Source organism: Pseudopodoces humilis, chromosome 1 (assembly GCF_049639895.1).
Source record: "Pseudopodoces humilis isolate 2021_Gansu_Grassland_sample_001 chromosome 1, ASM4963989v1, whole genome shotgun sequence".
Classification (NCBI taxonomy): domain Eukaryota; kingdom Metazoa; phylum Chordata; class Aves; order Passeriformes; family Paridae; genus Pseudopodoces; species Pseudopodoces humilis.
In genome coordinates this window covers 48,687,952-48,714,595 of record NC_142200.1, presented here as the reverse complement: position 1 = coordinate 48,714,595, position 26,644 = coordinate 48,687,952, and the positions used below count along the sequence as shown (strand labels likewise).

Sequence of the window (26,644 nt, the reverse complement as noted above, 5' to 3'; positions counted from 1 at the left end):
TAATTTATTTTTTAAAACCAAAGAAAGCTTGGTCTACAAGTAGTGGGATTCTCTGGGAAATCTATTGCTCTGCACTATTAATTCTCACCTGCCATCGTCACTTAGCCTTCAAATAGATTGTGTCAACGTTAATGTTGCAATTTTTGATTTCAGATGTGATAGCTGACCTTCTGCTTGGGGGAATAATGTACAGGCTGGCAGAGATGTGTACTCACGAGGAAGGGTGTTAACTCAGAATTTATTATTCTTTGGATAGCCAAGGATCATCTATTTATCTAAGCATGAATGAGTATTAAATTGGGCTAGAAATGCAATTGATAAATGTTATTGCTTGCTATAACATATTACTATTTATGTCACAATTTAAACTATGTGCTACCAGGAAATTGTAGTGATGGCTGTGCAATAACCACATCTATAAATGCTTCTTTTCAATGTACATATTGTTATATTTTCCTATAATTAATTACTTTTTTTGTTAAAATGTGATGGCATGTCACTAGACACATGAAATATTGAGAGTTCTTCAGATAATCCGACACACACACAGCTGCTACATGAGCCAAATGCCTTTATTTTTGGGGTCTTGTCAACCCTTTTATAGTTTTTCTAACCAGGTTACCCTGACTGGTAGAAGGAACAACACCCCCTTTGATCCCATTGGTGGGAAAAGAGAAAAGACATCAAGGACATCTGCTCCGTATTATTCTGAGAATTATTATCTCTTTACAATAACACAATTCTGGAGAGAACACTGTTCCCAGGAACTGTTCCCTCGGAACAGATGAGCTCCTGTCATGCCTAAATTTCTCTCAGGCTCAGAAATCCTGTCCACAGTGGCACTACCTATTGCACCAATTCAGAAATGACAATTTAATATCAGTCACAAGTATATTTTCCTGCTTTATAGATGCTCTTTAATAACTTTCATGATTTAGTATTCATTCTCTATTCTCATTCTGAAATGCTTTCCACAAGTGTCATTGGTCAGGGTGCTAAGGATGAGTACATCTCACCCAAGTAACCCATTCAAAATTAGTGGTTTAGGTGTCTGGGGTCTGTCTTAGGCTGTGGAAATAACAGCAAAAAAGAATGTTTTTGACCAAATCCCTAAATTATGAGGACAGATTACCCTACTGTAACCTCTAGATGTGCCCATGTCTCCAACTCTAGAGGAATCACTGGCATAGGACTGAGATCAGGTGATTGATTTTTTAAATTATTTTTTTTAATGAATGGGTGTCTTTTAAATTACTGTTATTCAATTGCAGGCTGCTTTTTTGTAGAGCAGAAATAAGAACATTTAGTTAAGCACAGAAATTACTTTTGGTTGTGTGTGGCTTTCCAGTATGAGTTACAATATGTAGTATTTTCATCCACATATTCTTGAATGAATGAATAAAGAAATAAAACAGCATAAGAATCCACCTGAAAGCAGTTTGTCTTAGTAAGAGAATTTTGTCTTTCATTCCCTTTGGTTGTTCTCAAAACACAAGTTTAAAAAGCCAATCAGATCTGCAGTATCAAAGTTTTACACTGAGCATGAGTTCTCTGGAATACAAATATTAGGAATATTCAATTTGTTCACAGTCAGTCATATTTCTCAAAACCTTTTTCTAGTCCATACCAAGTACTAGAAGGTTTGTGCTGTAATATGTGGTGCACATTTGCAAACCCTGGTTTGTGACCTTAAATGACAGCATTTAGAAAGTATTCATATGTCTTCTTTCTCCTCCTTGTGGTTTAAACAAGGGGATTTTCTTCATTGAGGTACCTCCCCTGTGTGTGTTTCTCTGCTTTTGAGAACAGGAAAGTGTTGGGTAGGTATTTTACCTATCTACTTTCCCCTTGACCTGAAAGACCCCATTTACCTATTATGATTCTGCTTCCCATCCTCCTTCATTTTCACGAGCTAAGGAGTGTGGACTAAGTGCCAGCAATCTCAGGAGAGCCTCCTTGAACTGCCTGTGTCTGGCAGCAAATAATTTTTCTACTCTCGTTTCACTTCATCCCAGTAGGGATGATGGTTCTGTCCCTAGAAAAGGATTATCTAGCTTATGAAATTTATCCTGTAACCAGACCTAACAGTAAGAGAATCGCCTGTCCTGGATTATAGGGACAGGAGAAATGTGTTTGCAGAAGACGAGTGCTTTTGCCATTGCTTCAGCCTGTTACATAACAGAATTCAGGCTTGCCTTTTTAAGGCAGAAAACAGATTTTAAGGCGAAACCTACATTTCCTGTTTTTCAAGAAAATTTAGTTATAATACAGGAATACCTGGCCTTCTGCAGGGTAGAAGGACTACCAGATCTTTCCTTAAAAATCCTTCTCCATAAAAGGCAATTTACTGTACAGAAGTGCAAGTCTGGCAGTTTTCTGAAGTGCAATGAACTATTTGTTAACACATGATATTAATAGTCCTAAGAACCTGCAATGCAGAGTATATGCTTCCAGTGGTCTGTAATCATCCCTCTTTTAATTATTAAAATGAAATTCTTCACAGTTTCACCTTTTACATTACTGCTATTTAATCTCAGACTGGGAAACATATGCATTTTTCGTGGTATTTGTGTTTGCAGACCACTTTAGCTTATAGTAGGAAAGATTGCTACCAATGTGATGTATCATTTGTTCTGAAAACTGCATAATGTGACAGAATATATTACTTAAACTACTGCTGAAGTGGGATCAAAGTGGTTCATAGGCCTTGGAATGGATCTGGAAGGCGCTGAGCGGAGGTTGTGCTGGGGTGTGAAGTTCACCCTGCTTGCATTTAAGAGATTCCATTTTTTTCTGGACTTTCATACTAGAAAAACCACGGTATGTGAACCTATCATACCTCTGTCTTGAAAAATATATTCTGTAGATCTATAATTTGATATTAATTTTTCTAATTGGTGCTCTTTTTCTATTATAAAGTAGATCCTATGTGAAAACATACTAAAATGGTTGTGTATTGTTAATCAATATAGAACAACTTAAAATTTGGGGAGAAAAACTAGGATGCTTTTGCGGTCTGTGCACAATTAATAGCTATTATAATTTTTGACCAACAATCCAGAAAAACCCATTTAGACATAAGTAAAGACATCCTATTTTTTCATTTTTAACTTGGTATTTGTTTTGTTAGTATGTATTTTGTAACAACTCAAGCACAGATTGTTTTGTAACCTCCTGACTGGCAGAAAGGCAAGAAAAAGGGATTTATACATACCATCTAATGTATACAGGTGCTATGTAGTGTCCTATTTAGGTTGCAGTGCCTAATCTTTTCTAATCATTCTCTTCTCTCTGTTTTCCATATTATCACAGTTTGGATACCAAATGTCACACTTCTACAGCATGCAATCAGGCAACATGCCTGCTACTATATTTAGCCATTTCACAAGTTCCAAGTTAAATACATACTTGGAGAATTTCTTTTAAAAAGACAAAAAAAAAAAAGACAAAAAAAATAAAAAAGAAAAAGAAAAAAAGAAAAATCATTACTGGATAGCAACAGGGAATAAACTGAGTGAGAAATAAACGTCACACAAAGCCTTTTCATATCAATGTTCTGTCACGTTAGGGATTAAATATATGACATTTATTGTTAGAATGCACCATTCCCACAGAAGATAAGAATCTACTTTTAACTGTTTCATGGAGTTAATGGTAGTCTTTGATGGTCTTTAAGGAATTAATTTGACAGTTTGATAATATTTGCTTTCAGAGTAAAACCTCCTAGCAACTGTAAATGTAAATTCTAAGTAAATTGTTATTGTTATTTTGTCAATGTTTTTGGAAAGTCACAAATACTTAAAGATACTGCTTTAGCTTTGGGTAGATGTTTTGTAGACTTTGTATCAAGAATACATTCTTGAGTGAATGCATAGAGTCTTGATACAGTACATGTTTCTGAAAAAATTCTTCAGTTGAAATATTAGCTGTGATTCCTCGAGTTCTATCACTGTTCACTGACTTTTATTTTGCTTCTTAAATCATTTTCTCTGCAGTGGTTCTACCTAAAGGGACTATTAAAATTCAGAGTCATTGAATCATGCAGAGCAAGAATGTTTATGCATGTGCTGTGCAAGTTAATAAGCACGAAAGTTTATACAAGCAAAGACAGTCTTGTTTTATATGGATGCAGAGAGCTTTTTCACAGCATAGCTCCTTTGTTTCCACTTCACAGTAGAATCCATGTTGTGATTCATCAATTATGAAAGTATTAGATAAGAACTTCTAAAAAGAGTAATTATTAATTAATAATGTTGTTCTGCAACTTCGAATTACTATGCAGTGGAAAATATAACCTGGAATACACAGTTAGTGAAAATAGAGCTGGGGGAGTGTTACCATGCTGCCATAGATTGAGAACTAGGAAAGCTCTGGAGAGGTAGGAAAGCTAAAAAAAAAAAGAGAACATCTTGCCTCATTAACATATTGTTTTATAACTTTTTGTCCTCAGTAGGCACTCAATTTCTGTTCATCTGAGAAGTGCATTGTTTGTCAAGTTTAATAGGTGGATTATACTAACAGAGAACAATAAAATGTTATGGGCTGGGGGGGACTTTAAAGGTCATCAGCACCCAACCCTCCCCTGCCATGTGCAGAGATATCTCTCACTAGAATTGTAGAATCAGAGAATCGTAGAATCACTTGGGTTGGAAGGGACCCTAAAGTTCATCTAGCTCCAAATCCTACCTTACTATGGAAAGGAATGTCACCTGCTGGACCTAGTTGCTTAGGACCCCATCCACTCTGACCTTGAACACTTGGATGGGGTGCCCATAACTTTGGGCAACCTCTTCTAGTGCCTCATTAGCCTTACAACAAAGAATTTCTTCATAATATCTAATATCTAATATTAATCTTCTTCCTTTTGGTTTAAAACCATAACCCTTGTTTTGTTGCCATCTCCCCCTTTGCCTTCTTTAAGTACTGGAATGTCACAATAATGTGTCCGCAAAGCCTTCTTCAGGCTGAGCAACCCCAAATCTCTCAGCCTGTCTCCATAGGAGTGCTCCAGCCCCCTGATCATCTTTGTGACCCACTTCTAGACCCTCTACAACAAGCACACCTCTTTCTTGGGCTGAGGACCCCCAGGGCTGGATGCCCTGGTACTTCAGTTGGGGTCTCACAAGATTGGAGTAGAGGGGCAGAATCACCTCCCTCAACTGCTGCTTTTGAAGCAGACCAGGATGCAATTGGTTTTCTGAGCTGTTGAGTGCACACTGTTGAATCATGTCAAGCTTCTCATCCACAAGAACCCCCAAACCCTTTTCTGCAAGGCTGCTCTCAATGAATTCTTCTCCCAGTCTGTGCTCGTGTCTGGTATTGCCCTGACCCTTATGCAGGACCTTTCTCTTAGACTTTTTGAACTTCAAGAGGTTCTTGTGGGCCCACTTTTCATACTTGTCCTAGTGCTCCTGGATGGCATCCCATCCCTCCATTGTGCCAACCACAGCACCTAACTTGGTGCCAGCTGCAAACCTGCTGAGGGTGTGTTTTATCCCACTCTCTGTGTCACTGATGAAGACACTGGAAAGCATCAGTCCCAGGACAGAGCCCTGAGAGACACCACTCATCACCAGACTCCGTCTGGACGTAGAGCCATTGGCCACATCTCCCTGGCTGCATCCATCCAGCCAATTCCCTATCCAGTGAATAGTCCACCCTTCAAATACATCTCTCCAATTTGGAAATAAGGATGTCATGTGGCACCATGTCAAAGGCCTTACAGAAGGCTAGGCAGATGGCATCGCTCAGTCTTCCCTTGTCAACCATTGCAGTCACTCCATCATAGAGAAGACCACCAGGCTGGTCAAACACAATTTGCCCTTAGTGAAGCCAAGCTGGCTGACTTCAATTGCCTCCTTGTCTTTCATGTGCTTTAGCATTGCTTCCATGAAGATCTGCTCCATGATCTTCCCATGCTCAGAGGTGTGGTTCACTGGCCTGTGTTTCTCTGGGTCTTATCTCCCCTTTTTAAAAACAGGTGTAATGTTTCCCTTTTTCCACTGACTTTGCCTAACCGCTGTGACTTTTCAAACATGGTGGAGAGTAGCTTGGTAGAAACATCAGCCAGTTACTTCATGACCCTGGGATGCATCTCATCAGGCCCCTTAGACTTGTAGATATTCAGTTTTATCTAGTACTCCTGAACCTTCTCTTCAGATACAGTGGGAAGGACTTTGCTCCCCCAAGCCCTACCTAGTGGTTAAGGGACTTAAGAGACAAGAGAAACCTGATTCCAGTGAAGAATAAGTTAAAGAGTTCTCAGACTTCTCCATATCCATTGTCACTAGTTCTTCCTGCTCATTTATTGTGAGACACACTCTCCTTGGCTTTTCTTTGTTGACCTATGTATTATAGATTCCCTTCTTATTCTTCACATCCCTTGCCAAGTGCATTCCATCTCTGCCTTAGCTTTCCTGATCCCATTTCTAAACTTCTGGACCATATCTCCCTGTTCTTCCCAGCTTACCTGCCCCTGCTTCTTCAGGCTGTGTATTGCCTTCTTACTCAGTGTGAGCACCAGATCCTTGCTCAGACATTTTGTTTTTCAGCCTGTCTTGCTTGAATTTTTACACTTCAGAATGGAGACCTCTTGTGCTCCAGGAATATGAGGATAGAGCAGTCTGGAGTCAGTAAATGTGTAAGGATGAAATAAGTAAAGTTAGTTGAAATATATTATTACAATTTAGGTGGCAATTATTCAATATAGTGCTTGGAAATTTGGTTTGCTTTGCAAACTAAAAACAGATTGTGATAGCCCATTTCCTAAAGAAAATCAGAGATCCTAGGATCTGGAAAAATGAGAAAACCATCCCAGATCCTCACATAAAATGAGAATGGCAAGATCACAGTTAACACAATGTGGTCTGAACACTGATTGACATAAACCCTTGTCAGGAACATTTATTAAAATAAATAGTTGGTCCCCAAGGTTTAGTGCTTTCATTGTCACATCATGAGGAAAATTTGTTCATACATAGCAATCCCTCTTTCTTAGGCCTTGTAAATGCTGGCATTCTGCTAAAGCATGACTGTCATTCCATGTCAACATTTTTATTTTTTTTTTTCTATACTTGGATAGCCTAAAATCAAAGAGTAGGTGAAGGCCACAATTAATTTAGTGTGTATTTGATATTTCTTGGAATGAAAATAAGTGCATGTCAGAAAGAGGGAAGGAGCCTCTAAACAAGTAAGAATTATGTGTATCTTAGCAATCTTAATGTTTTCACATTGTTTCCTAAAAAGGACCCTTGTGACAGTAGGTTACAATAATCCCACAGTACAAATATTCAGTTTGTTTCTAGCTGAGAACTAGGAGGGTAGGGCTGAAAATGAAAGAAATAATTTTTAGAATTTACTGTAATTAAACACATTTTTCTCATATGAGAGTCACATAAAATTAGTGTATTTGTAGATGTCATCTGCATTAACTTCCAGGTTTGGTCTGGAAACCTATGAATTTTAAGCAGTCTGGCCTACAGAAAAAAAATGTTTACTGAAATACATACAAATAACTTTTGTTTAAATATTAAATTTGCAATAAAATTGAACCCTAACTCACAATGGGATACTGACACATTTTCTATCTAAAAAACATTGGTACAATGGCAGCATTATGAATCCATAGATTCTTTTTGTTAAATAATTGTAGCTGTAGTCAGGACCTTAAATTTGAACATTGAGAATTGTCATCTGGTTTCCCAGCTGCTGGGATGTCTTGCACCTTGCATAACTAAAAACACTGGGGTGCTGGAAGAACAAAGAAGAGCAAAGCTGTGAAGGGTCTGGAGCACAAGTCTTACGAGGAGTGACTGTGGGTTGTTCAGCCTGGAGGAGGGAACGGTGAGGGGAGACCTCACTGCTCTCTACAACTACCTGAAAGAAGGCTGTGCTGAGCTGGAGGTTGGCCTCTTCTCCAAAGGAACATTGATAGGACAAGAGGAAATGGCTTCAAGTTGTGCCAAGGCCAGTTTAGATTAGATTTTAGGAAAAAAATTATTCACCAGAAGGGTTGTCAAGCACTGTAGCAGGTTCCTCAGGCAATGGTTGAGTCTCCATCCCTGCAAGTATATAGATGTGTAAATATCGCACTTGGGGACGTGACTAGTGGTTGGACTTGACAGTCTTTTCCAATATAAATGATTCTAAAACTCTATGGTTTCAGAAACTGTGTTTCAAGAAGTAACTTCTCCCATATAAAAAGTGGGAACCTACATTAACAGTGTAGGGGGAGAAATGTCTCAGTGCAGAAACCTTCTTCTATCTTTATTAACATAAACATTCCTTAACTATACTATGCAAAGAGTTGTTATATATTTAAAATCCTTTTAAATTATATGGAATCAAAATACAATCAAAACACAACAGTTATTAATGCAATAAATTTAAAAGGCAACAAATCTCTGGTTTTCCACCTGCCAGGATCATTTGTATCCTTCAGTACATGTCAATTCTGTCTCATGTCTCATTCTGTCTCTTTAAGTTTTTGCTGGTCATCTTACTCGCTGCTGCCATAGCTGAAGTCAAGCATGACATAACTTTTCTGTGCCTTTTATGTAAGCTTCAATAAATGCTAATTTTTACTGATTTGTTTTCTTGTATTATCTTACATTGGGTTTTCTACTGCAGTTTACAAGAGGAGTTGCTGCTAGATAATGTATCTGTAAAATGTTGGGAGTGTTATATTTCATTCATGAGTCTCTTCTTTGCATTCCCCCTCAAAATTTACCTCTATCATAAAATACATGTATGACTTCTATCACATAAAACTTACAGGGTTGCTAGGTTGTTCTTGAATCTACAGTTTTTAGTGGATTTATAAACCCTTTTTTCTTCTGTGTCTTACCATTCTTGAGTCCAGAAGTGACTGAATTCCCTTGATAGTAATGCCAATATTTTTTCCAGGCTGGAAAAAACATTCTTACATTGGGCATCTTGTTCAGCTGCTGCAGACTAGAGCTTTGATGGTATGGTGAAGGACTGAGGTGCTGCTCTAAGAATCCTACATACTTCAGATTGACTAGCTCTACAAAGTAATTTCTTCACTTTACATCCCTTTTAGTGTTATTACACTGTCACCATTTCCTTCAGTTTAAACATTACCATTTTCAGGTGCACTCTTACCCTTAGTTTAATACCAGCAGTCATTTGACTACTCATTGAAGTTTCAGGACTGGAGCTTTGAGCAGGAAGTTCAGGCAGGGCAAGTCCAGTGAAGATGTGGAAAGGCAGGGAGTCAGATCATTTTAGTTCCCCTGAACTCTCCTAAAGGCATCTGCTGCGACAAATGCGGAAAAAAACCTCTACATGCAAGCAGTCACTGACTCCCCTCTTCTGGTGCACGGCTTTGGATGCAGACTTTTGGAAAACTGCTAGACAGAGCCAATTCAGTTGTCATTCTCACTTATATAATAATTCTGTGAGACACTTTTAATTGCTGTAGATCAAGGTTGAAGTCTGCAAACTTAGGAGGAAACTTTTTGGCCAAATCCCTCAACCACAGCCTGTTTTTCGTAAGGCTGGCTGGCTTATGGAAGAGGAGTGAAAGTACCTATCCACTTGAGCCTGAGTTAGATGCTCCTTGTGATCTTATAATTTATGAAAAAGGCCATCTGGTCTTTATAGGTTCAATCTTATCTCCCTTCACACTGCCTTTTCTCTAATATAATAGGATTTAAAATTTTCATTGTAGAATGGAAAAAAGCCTAGCCATCAGACAACACAGTAACCACTGCTCTCCTTGTCCATGTAGTTGTACTGTTGACCTGGCACTAATGAAATCAATTTAAACTGCAATGAGAAACACTGAGAAATATTGATGAAAACCTTTTAAATGTTATGAGTGATTTTGTGCTTGCTTTTGAGGTGCTTAACCAGTAGAGGTGTCAGAAATGGTAGAGAAGAAAAATTAAGGTAGCAAAAAAATTTATTCTGGTTTCAAAACATGGATCTGAAAACCACTTTAATTTCTTTTTCTTTTGTTTTGGAATTAAAGACAAAAGAATTTCATATAAATTACAAGTTCAGTGAGAATTTAAAAATACTCTAATGTCTAATTTTTTACTGTTACTGCCTTTGCTCTTTACATATATATTTCTTTTGTACTCCTAAATAATAATAAAAAAATAAAGTTCCTGTGTAGTAAGAGGAATAGTACTGAATATTAAGTGAATTGAGCCTCACATTTGGTACACATAAGCTACAGTATGAGAAGCTGCGTTGGGGCTAAGGAAATGTACCCCACCTCCCCATTACCCTTGCTGACTGAAAATCAGGGCTATGCTAGCAGATCTACCCAGACCTTGTTTGTGGTGCCTGACCTCTGCCTGCTTCCATCCATAGCTGTGTAGGTCCTTTGTCCTGGTATGTCCAACCCAGATGAAAATTAGTTTTGTGTGGGGCTGAATCTCAGCTTTTTGGAGAAGGAGCACTTTAGAGTGTCCTGTTTTCTGCACTGCTCTTGTTGGTCTGAATGAGCTCTGGGAGAGTCAGTTTCCCTTTGCCTAGCAAGTGGCATCAAAGTGAAACACTTAGAGTGTGACTGAAGGAAGTGCCCCAGAAGAGCTCTGGTAAGTGTTCTTACAGAGCACTGATGTTATGTCCTGATGAAAATGAGTGTTGTCCTCCCCCACCTGCAACAAGAAGTGCACAAGGCAAAGGGTAAGTTACTCAGACCCAGAGTGAGAGTGTCCTCACTAGAGACCCTAAGATTTCTGGGAGGCATGTATGCTCCCCTGGCATTAAAAGTCACTGCCTAGGACACAGCACAGTTACTTGTCCCTGAAGTTTATAAAAGTCAACTTCTCTTAAATTATAATCATAGAATCACAAAATGTTTTGGGTTGGAAGGAATCTTGAAGGTTATCTAGTTCCAACCCACCTGCCATGGGCAGAGACATCTTCCACTGGACCAGGCTGCTCAAAGCTGCTGCCAAATTAGTGGCAGCGTTTTTTCTCTGAAGGATCTTTGCAAGATTTTTCTGTCATGTACACGGTGTAAACATTTCTTGAGGCATATTTTTTCTTTGGGCCAGGGCACATTCCTATTAATCAGCAGTGCAAGTGGTGTGACAGAGGTCCTGTCTGTAGCTGTAAATTTTAATAAAGAACTCATCTCTTTATTTCATCTGGTTCTCATGAAAATGAACTGGATTTCTTTCCATCAAGTCCTATAAACATAAAACTGGAGACCAATTTCATTTAGTTTGGAAAAATATGTAGCATAAGAACATGATCTGCTGAAGTCCTGAATTTCATCCCTCCCCTATTCCTAAACTCTGTCATATCTTCTTTTCCTCTGTTATGATATTTAAGTTACCAGTTTTGGAGGGATGAGCCTAGTATTTTCAACAGTCACTGTTTCTTGAACATATACCCCTTACCACTTTGATACATATTTTTCATTTCTTTACTTTTTATGTTAGGACTGTTAATTTCCCTTTTTATGTTTATTTATATGTTACCACATCTAAGAAATAAATAAAAAATGTTTTTTTAGCTTTATATTGATGTGTTTAATAATCTTTAAGACAGTGGTAGGTATTGAGAGCTACAGCAATGCACAGATTAATATCTGTGCTGCATATTCTGTCCTATGGGAACATCAGAGTGAAATGCTTTTGTTCTTACAGATAAAATAGAGGTTTTTTTAAAGAGTCAGGTTGGTCCTTAAGTTCTGGCGAACTATACCTTATTCCTCAAATTGCTGTTGATGTGAATGTGAACAAATTTGGTATTACCTGTGTTAGTGTCATTTTCATACTGAATCAATGTATCTATGCAGTTAAGCAAACATACTACTGAGAATGTACTACAGAACATACTATAAAGTTTGTCAAGGACAAACCACTTTCTTGAAGCATTTTTTTTTCCTTTAGTAGCTGATACAGCTTCTATTATCTTCAAGAAATGCATCATAATCCTCCCACAGGGTTTTTTTTTTATGATTTTGAAATGGAGAGTTTAGTATCCCAGTTAGGGTCAAGTGCTTGAAGGTGAGAAAAATTCACAATTTTTCACCTGTGTAACAGTTCTGAATCTGCAAGTCCTTTCCAGAAAGCTTCTAAGAGTATATATTCTCATGAGTGTTGTATATGTCTGTTATGGATGGTGGTGTGTGAGTTTATTGCTTCTAAGGGTATTCTAATGTGCCCAAGTTGTATTTATATGCAGGATATGTTTTTGCATATCAGACAAAAAATATCCGTATTTTGATGTTTTAAATCTTTGCTAGCTAGGAATTCTTTCCTAAAAATAAGCATTTTATAGACTACTCAATCAATCTGATGCGAAGAACAAGAAATTTGATCTTGTCTTCACTATACTGCAGTTTTCTTTATGACACACTCAGATTTCAAGCCAATAATCCTGGTAGGATTTGGGGTTTTTCTGATAGGAAGTAGGATGAGGAAACTTCTGAGTGTGCTATTTTAGCAGTGTCTTCATTACAAGATGAAAAATATTGATGAAAGAGTGAACAAAGATTTGATTAGATAATTGTGATGGAACAAAACTGGCAGAATTGTGTGTTCTGCTTTCCCTGTGGGCTGTTCTATCAGCACTTGAACAACAAATCTGAGAAGCGACAGAATTAAATCAGAAAAATAAATTGGGGCAAATTGTGTAATCTTAGTTGGTTTTCAGTCCCTGATAATTTGCTGCCTGATGGAAGTCTGGAATCAACCAGTTTTTTGTTTTCCAAGACTTTTTAAACATAAGATCCTTGGATGCTCGCTCCATAGACAAGTCCAAGGAAGTCTAGGAAATGACACTAATTTAAAAACAGCTTCTTGTGAGGAGACTATTTACTATAGGCAGGACTGTACTCTCATGATAAAGATTTGAAGCACAGAGCACCACTCAAAACTATGAGTCTAAAATGAGAAGGAAAACCAGAAAATTAAAAATATGTTGATTATTTATTTGTTTTGATTCATTTACTTTGCTGTGAGATTGTTTACCTTTTTTTTATGCCTTCCTTCTAATGGAACACTCTATATGAATCATACTTCATGTTCTGGAAAGTTCTGCTGCCTGATGACAAAATTATTCAGGAAAGTACTTGGACCCTTGCCAAACCTCTTCTGCTTGGAGGTGAAATGGATTCTTAGAGTCAGCTATCACTTTAATGATCTTCTGTTTATTAGCAAAAAGGATACAGAAGGCATATTTTTCTGAATGCAGAGAGAACAAACAGCAGACAATTTCCATGCCTGGAATGCCATTGCTGCATTTTCAGCCTGTCCTGTGTACCGTGGGTTTATTTTTTAGCCTCTGTATGAGAACACATGTGCAGTCGTACTTCTCCCCTCTTTTCCTGTTGTCTGACCTGACCTGTGGCTTTTGGTTGCTGGTGAATTTTGAAGGTATGGTTTCATGGGATGAGGTGTAATTACAGGAATTTTTGGCCACTTCATCGTGCAGATCAAGTTATTTTATTGCAACAGAACTTGACTTTACTCTGGCAATCTGAGAGAATTGAATAAGTATGGTTGTGTTTAATGACACTGAATGGTTCAGTCTGATAGAAATGGGGCTTGACATTGCTAAGAATATAACCACAGCAGCATCTTATCAGGTTAAAAGTCCATTTAGCTGCCTATCCTGTCTCCAGCCATGAGTAATAGCAGCTACCATGGCAAAAATACAAGTCTAGGGCAAAGCATGCAATGAGAGATATTGCTCCAAAATCATGGGACATCATAAATCATGACACATCTACAACAGGGCATCCACAACTTCTATGTGCAACCTGTTCCACAGTCTCACCACCCTCATCATAAAAATTGTCTTCCTCATGTTCAATTTAAACCTACCATCTTTCAGTTTTAAATGGTTGCCCTTTCTCCTATCACTACAGGCACTGCTGAACACCCTCAATTCTCTCAGCAATTCTTCTTAGAGGTGGTCAAAATTGTCTGTTTCAGGAGAGTCTGTGCTTAGCTACTGATTGTCCTTAATATGTGTCAATGTATGTGAATTAGCCCTCAGATATCTGCACAGTTCCTTCTTGCTTTTGTCTGGGGAGAACTGTTGTTTCAAGTTCATATTTTTAGTGAAGTTGCTGTTCCCTTTAAGTGTGGGACATCCAGTTGTGTGAAAACTGTCTCAGGATTTCTTTCTGCTATTCTCCTCTGCCTTTAGTTTTTGCTTTTTCTATATTTGGCTCACAGTACTATAACACCCGTGCTTTCTATTCCCTGCAATTTTTCTGCCAGCTGAAATGTGACCATATACAAATTTCTTTGTGCAATACAAAAGACATATGTATATCATCCTTCAGAAAAAAATTATTTCTTCCATCAGTCTTGTTGACATTACCATTTGCTCATTTTCAAAGTAAGCTGTCTAAAATGAGACCAGCAGAGTACAATCCAAGGGGTGCTTACCCATTTCTTTAATTTTCTCATTTGATCAGTAAGATCAATAAATTAATATTTCTGATTAATTCTAAATTCAAATTCATCACTTTATTTTCAGAGATAAGGGTTTCCATTTGTCACTTGTTTTGATGAAGGGCATGTAATTTATAAATTGAAAAGAGAACAAAATTCTTAGTAGCAAATATCTACAAAATGTAACTTAAGAGAGAACAGAAAAAAATAATGGAAACTGAGAAACATTCAAATGTTTTAAAGCATCCTTTTTGAAATGCTAAATGTCTCAAAGAAGGTTCTTTAATTCAGGGATAAAAGTTTGAATCTCTGCTCCCTCTTATTTCTAGTAAATATGAGGTAGGTGTTTGACAGCAAATAAAACCATTTATTAGTGTTGAGCTATTACAATTCATCTTTAATTCCTACAGAAATTGTAAATTAGTATGAGCCTGCAGTCTTACTTAAATGCATTTTTGACTCTACTTTTACTGTGCTTTTATAAGAGGCCCTAAAGTTATGGTGGAAGGTCAAAATATATTATATATTACATATTTAGTGGTTGGAGGTGAAGCACAGCTGCTGATTCCATCTGTGAGGCTACAGAAAAAAGCATTCTGGTGCATTAGGCGATGATGCAACTTGTGTTTCCTTAAACAAAAAGACTTGTGTAGCCTTAGGTTAAAATCAGGTGTTCATGAAGGTGGCCAGAGCTGTGGGAGAACTAAACAAGTTCCATGTCCCACTCTTTTCCCTCATGCTCCCTGCATTTTTAAGAAATTCAAATTGGTTCTCTAAATAATTACTCTCTTGATTTGCAGAAAAAGCTGATACTTGAAAAGGCTTTGAAAGTATTAAGTAGCTTATTTTTTCCCTTTGGAGGAAGCTCCGAGTCTTCCATTTACTCATTTAATCTGTCATTCCATTGCACCCAAGGGCAAAGTGTCATTTCTGTGTACTTCAGTAATTTTGTACAGCACACAGCAAACAAATATCAAGTGACTGAAGCCAAAGTAGATTTCACGCAGGAAGCTATGTTTCCTTTCCTTGCCATGCATTTTTAATAGAGATTTTCTTGATTGTAAGATGGTAAGTAGACTTCTGCCCTGAAATTTATAAATGTATTTATAATAGCAGTTGATACAGATTGTAGGTCAAAACATGTTCTCCGAATACACAGTTTTTCATCATATTACAGACAGTGGTTTCACAAATATCTGGATGCCATAAATGGACATAGTGGCAAATAAAAACAATCTTCCATTCCACTTCTGGAATACAGGATTTTAGATAATAGTATCAGTAGTCAGTTGTTGTTTTAGAGCCTTGTACTTGTAGCATAATGATACGGGATATCAAAAAGATAGCTTATAATTCAATCTTATTACTTACTGGTTTCAAATTTAACTCAATAAATAGTCCAGTATCTTGGTTATTTAGAGGATTAAGCCAGTGTTCTGAATCTGAGCTGAATAAGCCATATTAACTGATGTCATGTTTCTGATAAGGAAAATGCTATGCTTTTTGACTAGAAGCTAAAACACATTTCCAAGGAAATAACAGAATGCTATAACATCCAAACTATTTCTTGGGAGATTCATGATACTAAAATTAGAGAGGTTTTTCTTGAACTGGCATGACCAGTGGTAATACTAAAATGGCAAGCGAAAGACATAAGTTCATCTAAGAGAAAAAAATTACAATAATTGGAAAGTATAAATTATATATATATATCTATCTTACTACACAAAAGATATATACAAGTTTTCTGAGAAAGTCTAGTATCATTTAGAATACATAGTCCCTATTAAGTAGTGCCAGATTGTCTTCTCCTGGCTCAAAAACATGACCTCAAAAACCTTTTATTGGTCCTGCGGCATATTCTGATGAACAAAATGGATCTCTGCTATGTCCTATACATCTAAATTTGAAATCTGAAGAGAAATTTTACATTGCTATTGCAACTCCTACCCCGTATACATAACTGAGCTTATCTTTCTAAATAACTGCTGTACTTAGGAAGAGTTAGGAAGCGTGCAAAACAAATTCTGGAGATGCATTTTTGGCAGCTGTTAACATTTAGGGTGACTTGATTTAAGATTGGGATTGGCTTACTGTGAAGAACTAGAGCAGTTTTATGATTTAGAAACAAATTTAGTTTCTGTTTGAATTCTGGACCATTAGCTTTTTAAGATTATCTACTGTTTAAAAAATTAAATTGCATAGTTATGGCCAGATTTCATTACATTAGCTGATAATTTAACCAAACATTTATGTAAATACCACGAGAAAATACAATTCAAGGAAACTGAAATTTGCTTATTGTACAGTCAAGATTTCATCATCTTGGTGCCTAGGAGCTTGCCTTTAGTTACTTTTACTGGGGGCGACATTTGGTATACATGATCTTTAATTAGCTGTATTCCTAAGCCATTTTTGCAGCTCTCATCACTGTTGTACCGCTGCAGGTTTCTTTGTACCTGGTGTAATTACAGGCTTTAGAATACACCATGATACCACTGTAAAAAGGTTTCCCCACCTGCTTTTCCAGCTGTAACTTTTTCATGTTTTTTGTGAGCTACTAGCTTAATTTTCTGCAACAGCCTTTTCACATTTGTCTTCTCAAATAAACTTTTCCACTTTTTAAGGTTGATTGATTTTCACTCCATTCCCCGTATTTTTAAATGTCCTGGTTAGAGATGTCAGCCTAGAAGCACCTTTCACTTCACCTTTGATTTTGTGTTTACAGTACTTGCTACCTTCATTCTGCCTAGAAGAAATTAATTTGAGTAGGGCTTTATAAATACTGAAATGGCCTGTGCTGTCCATTCCCATTGTAGGAAGGTCTGCCAATAAGGCAGTAATTCTGTTGCAGATCAAGCATGAGCTATTGAGAGATTACTGTTCATTTGCTTCAGTGAGAAAAGAAAAAAACCTGATGTTTTCAAGATACTTTTTGAGATGGACAATCCAGAAAGCATAGACATTCAAATCACTGGTTTTAAAATAAAAGGAGAATGTTGTGGCATGGTGTGACAGAATGGGGAACAGGATAAAAGGTGTTATAGGAAGGGATTAAAAAAACTTGTGTATACAGACTGAACCAGGAGGAGCAGTGGGATGGGGTAAGGATCAGCATCAGTCATCAAATTTGGATTACAAGATATATCTAGCTTGGAGACCTCTGATTCCATTATATTCCGAGCTGCAGTTTTTATACAGAAATTAATCCTTTGGGGAATTTAGACCTGCACAGATCCTGCTTCTCAAGATTCTTCATTCAATATATTGTTTACAGATCTTTCAGCAAGTAGTAGTCTAGTTTCTTCTTGCAATCATGTCTTTACATATGGATATATTTCTAAGAAAAAATAAGCAACCAAGTTTTTCACACAGGTTATTGCACGCATCTTAATTTTATGAGAAAATACTCACATACCAGATAAGTGCTACATGATTTCTTCACCAGCAAACATTTGATGACCAAACAAAAAGCAGATACACTCTTACTGCTTGCTGGAAATGAAAATGAAAGCATAAAAATGGCATAATGAGCACATTTGCATAAAAATGGCACAATGAAATATTTGCAGAACTTTTGTTACTATGTTACAAAAATATAAAAATTATTTTAGTGCTTCGTAGATATACATTCATGGCATATATCTGGACAAGCAGCATTATCATTAAAGTTTAGTCCAAAGCAATGAAATTCTATTTGTCTAGTAATGTGTAGTGATAAATACAGTACTTGTTAGATGAGTTGGTCATGTTGCAATCAACATAAAGAGCCAAATGCATAAAAGATGCTTCTAAATTCTCCATTTTACAGTGGGTAGTGCCTAACAAAAGAAGAAAGAAGAGACATAAATTGATGCTGATGTAAGCAGAGGATGCAATGGGTCATTTTGAAATATGGTTGATGGGCTAAAAACAGTCATTGGGAGATAGAAATGGATGCAAAATAGTACAGGCTTCAGGATGCTATTTTGAAGGAATTAAGCAGAAGCATCAGTGGCAAAAGGCACACCCACGCATAAAATGTCTCCAACTTCTGCACTAAAAATGTCTAAACTGAAAATTTATGGAATTACATAATTTTGATTAAGTGAAACTACTGTAATAACTGCTCACTGGATCACTAATGGGAGGACTTGACATAGGGTTATAAGTCATTTTACATTAAATGATGTAAAATGCATTTTGTGGTTGTCTGTATATGTCTGTACATTAATCTATAGGGCTGGTATCTCTTGTGAAATTTTGCAGATTTGCACATTCCCTACTTTTCAGCCAGAGATTGATGTGTGAAAATTTAGTGGGAAAGAGGAAACATAACCAGTTGATAAGCTTGGCTCTTCTGTCAGCTCCTCACAGCACCCTAAGCAAGCTTAGTAGCCTATCACACGGTGCAGGAATGCTTTCACCTCCAAAGGGAAAACCAGTGTCAGCTTAAAAGGCTTGTGATGACAAGGGGAGAGCAGAGAGCCTGCTCTCAGAGGCCTGGGAGCAGGCTTGTCTTTCCACACCAGCATGAGAATTTAATAGAGCAGTTTCATGATGGGCAGAGAAAACCTGATGGCACACTTGCTCCTTGCCGATACAGCAGCTTGGGCAGGATATGCGTAGGAGTTTATTTTAAGTAACTAAATAAAAGCTTCAGGAAAATTACAAATATTAACCAACAGCCTAACCATCTGCTTCCTTCTTGAGAATACCTTAATGTATTTCCAGTTTAAATGCAGCTTATCTCTGTGAAGTGAAAAAATATGACAACTGTGCTTTTGTGATACAGCCCTGCTGAGAGTCACCTGAATTGGCCAGGCCAGGGAGAGCCTGTGAGCCTCTCGATGGCCTCTCTTCCTTTCTTTCTTATGAGGAAAAGCTGAGGCAGTTGGGCCTGTTTAACCTTGAGAAGACTGAGGGATACCTCTTTAATGTATGCAAGTGTCCGAAGAGGGAGTGCTGAGGGGATGGAGCCTGGTTCTTCTCGGTGGTCCCAAGCAGTAGGACAAGAGGCAATAGGCAGAAAGTGATGCACAGGAAGTTCCATCTGAACAGGATGAAAAGCTTCTTTACTGTGTGAGTGACCACACACTGAAACAGGTTGCCCAGAGAGGTTGTGGAGTCTCTGTCACTGGGAATACTCAAGAACTGCCTGGATGCAACTATGTACAATGCACTCAGGGACGGCCCTGTGTGATCAGGGAGTTTGGAACAGGTGATCCACTGTGGTCCCTTCCAACCTGATCCATTATGTGATTCTTCCCTTCCCAGATTTCAAAAGTGTTGTGTGGGGGTGAGGCTGAGTTCTGTTTTGTCCTCCTGATTTCCTGAGGTCAGAAATTTGTTCCCTTATGTCCTAAACACCTTGTGAGAAACAGTCATTATAACTGATGGGGGCTGCCTCCTCATACCTGTCATGTTTGTTGGAAATGTTCTTCTTGGTCTATACGGAGTAGCTTTGCTCTTTCTTTGAGAGTGGAAAGATGCCCAGAGCACTTTATTATCTAAAATCCCAAAAGACTGCCCACTGGAGCTTGGTATGGGTAAGAGCAAATGTAAACCTTGTTCCAGGAGGATGCAAAGGTGTCAGATGTCACATACTTCAGCCAGCACATTGTGGAGGTAAGGAGATACAGAGTTCACCTCTCCACTGGGACCTAAGAGAGTAACAGGGCTTTTAACAAAGGCCTGATTTTAAAATCAGGACTTCAGTTCTTGGAGTAAGTGTCAGTCCTATTTTTTTTTTTTTTGGTGGTTTGATTAAGGATCAACAAAGTGTGTCTAGTAGTTTAAAGTGGAAAACATTTTCTTCCTTCTCCCCCCTCCCCCTTCATTATTACTTGGATCAAATCACATGTACTGACTTCTGTATCTTCTTCATACTGGTACAAGTATGTTTTAAGAGTTTCAGTTAATTAAGTTACAGGAGACATTTCCAGAGGAATATAAGAAATTAATTTATTAGATTAAAATTAAAATTAAATTTTAAATTAAATTTAAATTAAAATAAAATTTAAAAATTAAAATTAAAAAATTTATAAAATCTAAGAAATTTTAGAAACTGAAGTCACATTGGACGCATACATCTTTTTGTCTGATATTAAAATGTATATTTTGTCTTAATATACTAGGCATCAAATTGTCCTCTTATATGAAAAAGAGAATATATTAAAAATCAGAAGAGAAGGGTGAAGAGTGATTTAAAATGTGTCTACAGTTTTCCTGCCATTTTTCCCAATGCCACAAAACCTTCAATTAAGAATTACTATATCTCTTTTCAAGTGTATTTCTGGGATATGGTGACACCTGCAAAACATATGTTGCCCTTATTTAGCTCAGTTGTGATCAGGTTTTAAATTTTTAATATACTGAGACCAGGTGGTTGTTCCAAGTTGCTCCCAGTCAATATTTTATGGGTTTAATTTGGAAATGCCATGGGGATTCATCCTACTCTTGTATTATTTCTGATCTATCACAGTGTTTGCTAGTGGGTGGCTGTCATTTGTTGACATGACATGTTTGTTTTATATGGGTCTGCTGGTGTTATGCAACTTAATTTAGGCAGTTGCATTGTCAAAAGAGAAGTGATAAAAGACCTGTGAGAAATATTTATTATGACCTTTTCATTATAATGAAAAAATGTTTCTGTTGCTTTTCTTTGTTATCCTTTAATGATTCTGCGTAATCATCACATTTTGCATCATAGAATTCAGGTACATTTTTGCCTGTATCACTCTGTTTAAATATCAGAGTAACTGAGGTTTGAAGTTAACATTTACCAATAGCTAGTCTTTATAGGTATGCAGTATATGCTTACACTTGTAATGGGAGTGAATGTAAAATCGTTAATATCACAATGGTAAAAAATGTTCAATTTGCAATGTTGACCTTGCATACACAAAACCCAAAAATTTGTGACAGAAATCTTAATGATGGAATTCTCTTCATGAATGGTATTTGGCTGTAGGGAGTTAAAGCAAGATCAGCTTTCCATAGAGCAATAAATGGCTGTGGTAGAAATACCTGATCACTCAGTTACCCAAAAGCTGCTCCTGGAATAATGCAGTGAACGGGTAGTGCAAAGAATGGGTTTTCCCACACCACTGGGTTGCTGAATTCTAGAACAAATACACACAGAGATAACTTCCATCTCTGTATTTGTTAATAAGCTGTAGACATATGAAAAACATGGAATGTGAAAGAAGTAGTGCCAATGTCAATCCTTGAGACACTTCAAACACATATAGACCTCTATTCTGGATGGAATATATATGTACTCTGTTGTTGGGCATTCACGTACTTTCACATGGACCAGATGTTTGAACCTATATGGCCAATATATTTATTATCTAGACATATAACCGCAGTTTGAATATATATTTTGCATAACTTTGCAAAGGATGACTTAGACTTTGACATATGACAGCATCTACTTTCAGTAATGACTTCGTATTGCTGTTCCAGAGCCATCAATATACATGGTGTGTTCGTTTTTTGTGCTTTGGTAATTTCAGGTGGAATATGATGTTTGTTCAGCTGTGCTTGCCATCTCTAAAGTGCATTAATGTACTCTGAGAAGGCAAAGTGACTGGCACAGAAATGAATAATTGCAGTAATGACTAGTTGTTATTCTTGTATATTTTGAGTATTCTAATTAGCTGTTCAGTAAATGGCTACTTCCATTACATAACTTACATTACACAGCTTACATATTAATTCCTCAGGTAAGACACATTTAATACTGAACCTTTCACCTCACCTAGAAATAGTGTTGGCTCCTATACATACCTGTTCTGTAACCATAAACTGATGCACTGCTACTCCACTGCTATCAGGCTCTGGCAGGTCTTACAGCAGCAACCTTAAAAGTGTTGTGGAAGACAGGGCAGACAGAAATTTCCCCTAATCCTGTGGATTAGGAATGTTTCCATCTTCCCTTTCTACTCCTGTAACTTGCATTCAGGTTTAGTTCAGGAGCCAACACCAATGTCCTCCAAGTCTGTAGCAAAATAGATCCTTTCTGGATGAGACTCAGTAATGGTGTTAACTTGGCTGTGTGAATTAAGAATGCTGTTGAAAAAGTGGATCAGCAAAGAATTGCAGTGGTTACATATAAGCAAAAGTCTTATTTTGAAAAGTAGAGAGAGAAGGTAAAATGGAAGAGGAAATTAGATCCTGGCCACTGGGCTGGAAATATACTGAAATCTAAGGTGCTGACAAAGTACTCACTTGTCAAATGAAAAGGACCATGGCTGAGTCTCTCACTCTTAAGAACTAAAAGGTATTTCAGTTCAATTACATAAGCTATGTTCAGCTGTGACTGATAAGTCGATACACAAGATGTGGTAATGAAAATCAACATGAAAAAAGAGTTCATCATATTTTCTCGCCAGTCTTTAATGTTTTTGATCATCCTCTATTTTTCTATTGATTTGATGGCATGATTTTCCAAAATGCTTTCCTTCTTCCTGTTCTTCTTGGGGTCCATGTAGAATATGGTTTTATCATTTGCATAAAAAGGAATAGGAGGTTTTCATCTTTACTTTTATCTGACATGAAGCATTAAACTACATGTCTTCAAGATTCTCAGATCTTTTTTAGTCCATTTGAACTAGAAACCTCTTTTTTGGTGATCTGAAGATAAGTATTAAGTTTGGTAAATTAAGACATACAGGTTGAATGTTTTTCTTCTGCTTGTATCATCTATTTTTGTACTAGTTGTTTTGATATTTTTTGTTGTTGTTTTGGAAGGATTTTACATAGAATTTTTAAGAAAAGAGAAAAAAGATGGCACTGGAGGGTTTCAGCTGAAGTAGTGTTTCTGCTTCTAGACCATGTGCTTTGGGGAAGATTAGGACCTGCAGGATAAAGTTCAAGAGAAATTATTGAGAGGAAAGGCTTAATTAACAATAATTGCTTAGTGAAAAAAGAAAATGAAGTGGAGATACTATAACCTTTGCTTAACCAGAAGGTTAAGAGGAAGGAAACTTATTTTTCCATTCATGAAGGATATGATAAAAACTAGCAGGATTGCTTTTCAGATATTAAGTTTTGGTAGGGTAGTTGATAAAATAACCATCTGTAGTTTATCCCAGGTTGTTTGTGGTTTTGCTATGATTGTGAGGAACAAAGCAGAATCCAAATGACAATGTGAAAGAACTAGATGTGGGAAAAGTCGTTAATTCCCTGGGGAAGAGGGATATTTAAGGGTTTTGCTATGCAGAAAGAGTTTGTGAGGCCCTGGAAATCTAATTTTTAAGAATTAATACTGTAAAAAAAGCTTTTAAAAATTAAATAAGAAGTTAAAAATAGAGTTTACAGAATTGTTTGGGACTCCTTGTTCTTTAGAGTGATGTTTTGTTAATAAGTTTTGCAGTTCAGCAATATGCCAATCCTGAGTCTCTAGTTAGTTAGGAGGGTGGTTCACATTTGACATTTGCAGCAGAGCTGTCAGTTTGCAGCAAAAAACAGGGCAGGTCATGTTTCTAGTGTTAATTTTGACTTGATATCTTATTTATACCTGGGAAATGCTGTTAGAAAATATTAGAACACAAATAATGCTGGCACAGCAGGGTTTTAAAAAAGGGACTTGTGTCGAATTTCTTCCCCCAAAGTTGGGAAATAAATGCATCTAATATTAGAAAACTCTGTGTTAATTGTAGGAAGATGCCACACTAGTTACAGCATTCTCCAGCCATGGTTTTTTCCCCAGGGAGAAAGAGATGGGACCTACTGAGCACTACAAGTAATGAGACATCTTCAGTGACAGTAATTATGTTCCAATTTAGATAAAATTTCAGTGTGTGCTTGAAATATTTCCTTTTTATTGTCTGTGTTTATTTAAAGCAGTAGAACTATGTGTTATAAGCATCTCTAAACACCATGCATTAAGAAACTGTAGCATTTAGTCTAACTTGCTTCCAGTGTCCATAGGATTCTATTGTAGCTTTTATCTGAATTTGAAATATTAAAAAGTCTTTACTGATACAAAAGCATCTTACCCCTGTGTGTAAAAATGGTTTAACTTTCAGTCTTATCAGTCCTTCTAGATGTTTCTATGGTGCTGTGGTTGGGGATGGGGGAGTATGTGCTGATTTTAGTGAAGACCAAAAATATCTGTTGTTTTGTCCATCCTTTTGGGGGACCAATAACACTCCCTAAGAGTCCTCACATGGTTTCCTCCAGTGAATTTGAATGCTGCATTACTGTTTCACGGTAGGTGTCATTCTGGATCTCCCTTAAAAAGGCAAAAAGGACAATAACAGGTGTTTGCATAACTCTGTGCCCTTTCAGAAGACCATAGGATCTGAGGACAAGTGCAAAAATAATTTCCCCTGCACAGTTTTGAATTCTATAAATTCATTTCAAGCCTCCTTGGAATGCTTGAAAGCAAGTCACAGAGGGGTATCCAGTTATGGTGTTAGTAGGTCTCCAGTCCTCCTAACTCACCTGCTAGATTTGCTCCTTCATTTCTGTTGCATCATGATAACTGTGAATGTATGATAAAACAAAGTAGCTCTATTTAAGAAGAAGGAAAAAAAACCCAAAAAAAAGTAAAAGTAGAGGTCTTTTCAGTGTATAGGAGTAGGAAAAAAGATCAGTTCTTTTACCACCAAAAAAAAAACCTCAGGAAGTAAATTACATCTTCCAAATTGGTTTTGCCCCTTCAAAGTAGAAATATCTGTTATAAGTGATAACTCCCAGGCATAGCACAAGGCTTTTCCAGGCAGCTAAGTAAGCTTTAGATTCAGCACATGATAGTCACAGTGGACCTATCATAGTTTAAACAGGGAATAAAGTGAGCAATGCCAACTCAAGATATTCAAAAACATCCATCAAGCTCCAGAAATCCATGGCTTATGTTTCTTTTTATTCAGCTGCTGGTACCTAAGTTTTGGGACTCCTTTGGATCTTGTTTTCACACAACTGATGATTAGAAGCTTACTTTATTGTTAATGCAGAGTGTTTATCACATTCTTTGCCACATACTGTAAAATATAACTGTGCTGTTAAACCAAAACTGGAGTTTTTTGCTGTGTGTGCTGAGGTGGCACTCCTTGAAGAAGCTGTATATGTCTACTAAATGAAATGTGATTCTGTGGTACAGTTAATTTATAGTTCATCCAAAGATGTCTTGGAGATAATGGCTTGATTCATGAAAGCAGATGACAAATGCAGTAACATCAAACGTAGGGTGATTTTTCTCTTAAAAAGGTAAATTAATTACTTCCCTTTTATAGAGATCTTCTTGTAAATTCCTCAGGAAAATAAGTCCTTTATAAAATTGACAGACTACATATATTTAAGTTATATATTAAAATAAAATTCTTAATAAATTCCATTTAAGAACTTTTACAAGTCCACCTTCTCTAACTGAAAAACAGCTCATAGTAGAAATCCAGACAAAGTAATATATCTCCCACCTGTCTTGCAGAAAACATTGAAACACAATACTGGGGCATGGGAAGAAGAGTAATTCACTACTGAAAAGGAAGAAAAAAGCTTGAAGTTTGCAAAATTGATTAGGGGGAGCTTTCTTCTCTCCAGGCCATGTCTATGTAGACAGCAGACGCAATATTTTATAGATAGAGAGGTGCATATATAGTACATTTCTGCAGGCAGAAAAAGGGGACTTGATATGTCATCAAACAACAGCATGAAACCTTTTATACCACAGGATGCAAATAGTTACTGATGAAAAAGAAAATCAAAAAGATTGGCTCCTGACTTAAAATCAGGAAAAAGGTCTGAGAAACTGAGCTGCTGTCTCTTATAATTACAAAAAGTAGTTCATTTTTTGCCATTTCCCCAGTCTCTTTGAAGACCTTTGACCAGTGTTATGATCTCTCTACTTCTCTGCCAGGATAAGCAAACAAATAATTACACTCTTGGGGGATTTTCTAAACGTTGGAGCCAGTTTTGTCCTTCTGTTTACTTCATATCAAAGTTACTCCTGTCAGTCCCTCAAGCTGCTTCTGGCTTAACTGCCTGCAAGTGAGAGAATAGGCCGTCATGTCTGATGATACTCTTAATACACACAAAGTTGACATAAAAAGGAGCCAAGGAGAATTCAACTCCAGAGCTGACATGATTGATCACTTTGATGTGCATTAGCTTTCTTTAATCTACCCTCAGAAAATGACAATTCAAAGTCTAATTTAATACTCCCAGTGCTCATGGCTTCTTTTAACAAAATATCCCTGTTAAGTCTTGTAGGACATGCTCTTAAACACATTTTTTTGCTGATTAGAGAATCACCATGATAC

General features: G+C 37.1%; 1 protein-coding gene across 6 annotated transcripts in view; it reads left to right on the top strand.

Moving 5' to 3' along the window:
- Positions 1–26,644, top strand: part of DLGAP1 (DLG associated protein 1) — a 403,326-nt gene that overhangs the window by 162,019 nt on the left and 214,663 nt on the right. The gene's annotated exons all lie outside the window — the stretch shown is intronic.